We start from the raw sequence: 3,436 nt of genomic DNA, 5'->3' as shown, positions 1-3,436 counted from the left end.
GACCCCTACTGAGGCACCAGATAACCGGACAGTCTGATTTACTCCTGTCAAGTCCACATAGACCGTATTACTAGCGCTGTCGAGTAATTGTGGAACGCCGTCGTGAGTTTGGTCGTGGATTGCTTGCATCCTACATCGACCTCAAGAAGGCGTTTGACTCAGTGCATCGGGAATGCTATGGGAGATCCTGGGCTCAGGAGGAATTCCGACACAGATTTTGGCCTGATAGCAGGCCTCTATACTGGTACTTGAAAGTGCTGTAATGTGTTGGGGGGGGTATGTCGACTTCTTCCCTGTTAATTCCTGTGTGAGGCAAGGCTGTGTCCTTGCACCAACACTTTTCAGCACTTGTATGGACTGGATATGGGCTAGCTACTGAGCCAAAGTCAGTGCGGAGCAACCTAGGCAATATTAATGTCTCGGACCTTGACTTTGCCGACTGATTTGCCATCCTATCTGAGTCCTTTGGATTCACTTGAGGCGGCTCTTTATGCATTTAGTCAATGAGCGAAGCCCCCTAGGCCTAGATGTCTCCTGGACGCAAGCAGATTCAGGACGTTGGGGGCCTGTTTAGGGAACCCGTTCAGTCTATCCTGTTTGCGGCGAGGAGGCGTTGACGTCCCAGAAAGTTTTACATACCTTTGTAGCGTAGTCCATACTCTCTTGGTTGTCCAGACCATGAAGTCATTAGACGATTGGTCTGGCAACAGAGCCATGAACTCGATCAACAAGATCTTTGAGACTGTCGGTACCTATAGCAGAAGGGACCAAGCTGCGTGTCTTCAAGGCCTTGATACTCCAGTTTTGCTCTATGGAAGCGAAACCTGGACGCTATCCAGTGCCTTGGAGTCTCGCCTTGATGCCTTTGTAACAAGTCCCTTCCGCCGGATCATGGGTACAGTTGCAGACCACGTGTCCCACCCGGCGGTTACACCGTGCACGGCAGGTGACCTGTTACTTGCATAATCCGGGATCGCCAACTCGGCTATATGGCCACCTATCTCGCCTCCCTATGACGACCCTGCCCCCCCAGGTTGTCTCTCTGCGAGACACCCTGGGTGAGGAGACCCGTGGGACTCTAGTGAGATCATGGCTTGGGCAGCTCGACGAGACCTGTCGCGAGGAACTAGAGATGGTCTGTGTGCCTCCTGGAGACTTCGCCTCGAGGAATCCTCGTGGCTGGAAGCTGAAGGGTGGAATGCGGCCATGCGCCCCCGTCGGCGTTAGCCCCTTGGAGATGAGGATATGATTATATATATATATATATAATAATAATATATATATTTATATTATATATATATATATATATATAATGCATATATATATATACTCACCCTTCGCCATGCAGGTATACATGCATGTGATGCAAATTGACAAAGAAAACGTTGATAAAGCTAAATAGATCATAGTCGTAAGGAGAAAAACTGCACATAGTTTGTTTCAATTGGGCTGTCCTGACTGGATTAAATTCAGTACAAAAACCAGAAACTCATATTGGTTGCTGTCAGTCACTGCAGACTAAGATACTGCAGATGGCTAGGAGAAGAGTTGCAGCATCATTAACCAATATCCCACGAAACCTGTCACTCTGCATCTGCAAAAGATATAGAATTAACATTTATACAGACTGTAGCTTATAGATATGCCTTTAGTATACACAACTTGATGTCATCCCATTATGAATGTGGTTAAAAGAAAGATTTTGTTATCATACAGAAAATAAATGTTTTAATTTCAGTTGTGAATCTTGAAAAAATGGGGTTACATGGAACATTTTAGATTCCAGATTTTTAACTTAAAAAAATATCAACAAAAGAAAACAGAAAAATACATGAACAAAATAAAAGTGTATCTCCTGTATTCACAAACTATATCATGTCTCTACATAAATTTTTTTTCTCCTATTGGAATGAAAAAAGGCCATGCATTGGGAAAGTCTTGGCACCAAATATAAAAATCCGCCTTCAAAACACAATTACAACAAAAGATACAGACAAGAACAAATAGCTATAAAATAAGATGTAATGAGACATTTATATCTATAAATTGATCAGAAATTACATTAGAGAGATAAAAATCCAAATGTATTATTTACAACTTTTCATTTTCATTTCTTTATTTGTAGTTACTCATTCTCCTTCATATATCTCCTACATTTGTAAATGCTGATGGCTTGTATATACACTTCTGTCTTGGTCAGAATATTAAACACTCTTTACAACAGAATTGATGATGTATGATCTTACCTCTGAAACATTTCCTTTAGAGAGTTATCAGTGTCACTATTTATGCTTGTAGAATTCTGAAAGTCTTCTTCAAGACACACCTTTACCTCCCAGGACTCGTGAAGATTCATGAAACTCTTGCAGGGGAACATCTTCTGGCCTGCTACTAACTGTGATCAAGACACTCTTTGGCTGTGCATACTTCAAGACTCTGGTATAGGGAGCAATGTTCCTGCCTAGAATTGTTATATGTCCTGTAAGTTTCATCATACCTGCAATGTGTTTGACCAAAGTATCATCACAGTTGATGAGTGAGAGTATATGCAGCCAGTGAACTCTGCTTTCAACACCTGAATCTTTAATAATGTAGTAATTTTTCAGCTCTCTTCTCCACCCAATGATCTTCTCCAATGCATAAGTCCAGTCAGATGAATTAAAATGCCTCTAAGGTTTTTCAAATCTAATTGCCTCTTTTCTTTCTCTGATTCTTCAACAACTTCCTCGAACATTTGTTCAAGAACATTCATATAGTCCTAGAGGACTTACAATATTCATATTCTTTTAGAATATTGGGTACAGGAGTAAGAATACGTTGCCTGTACTCTACAGGTATGCAACTCATCTGAAGATAGGTTTCAATGTCATATACTATTTGAGATATACTCAAATCTTGGAGGACATCATTTATATACAAAGCAATATAAAATTCCTGCAAATCTTTATGAGGAAAAGTGTAAGTGATTTCCTCATTCACATCAGAAGTTGCCTTGACCAAAAAGCCACTGAGAATCTCATCACTGGACAAATTTAAGTGACCACAAGTATCCTTAAGCCTTTGTACTGAAGCCTCTTCTAATCCAATGTTATCTTTTATGTGACTTATCAAGGCTTCTTTATAAAGTGCCTTCAGACAAATTTCAATTTTGCTTCTCATCTCTCTTGGATCTAAGTTCCTCTTTTTTACACCTTCTAAAAGCCGGCCTTCAACGTTTTTCTTGCTTAATTTCCATGTTTCTATAAAGAGTTCTGTCACACTGGTCAACCTGTTAACTGCCTGAGAGTCATAAAACCACAAGATCGTGAGGAGGACTAAGTTTAAAGGCAGGTCCAGTGACGTTGCTGCCAGATTTCTCTCCTCCTCAGATAGTTCAGCAGCCTTGGTAGATATTACTTCATCTTGACCAAAATTAATGGATCTACTATACCTTTTT

The 3,436-nt window shown here is 40.8% G+C and overlaps 1 pseudogene; it reads right to left on the bottom strand.

Annotated features, from left to right (window-relative positions):
• Nucleotides 1-500: 500 nt before the first annotated feature.
• On the bottom strand, nt 501-3,429 carry LOC119570196 (annotated as a pseudogene).
• Nucleotides 3,430-3,436: the final 7 nt, after the last annotated feature.

This window comes from Penaeus monodon, unplaced genomic scaffold (assembly GCF_015228065.2).
Source record: "Penaeus monodon isolate SGIC_2016 unplaced genomic scaffold, NSTDA_Pmon_1 PmonScaffold_22949, whole genome shotgun sequence".
In the NCBI taxonomy this organism is placed as follows: domain Eukaryota; kingdom Metazoa; phylum Arthropoda; class Malacostraca; order Decapoda; family Penaeidae; genus Penaeus; species Penaeus monodon.
The sequence above is the reverse complement of the archived record's forward strand: the minus strand, read 5'-3'. Positions and strand labels throughout refer to the sequence as shown.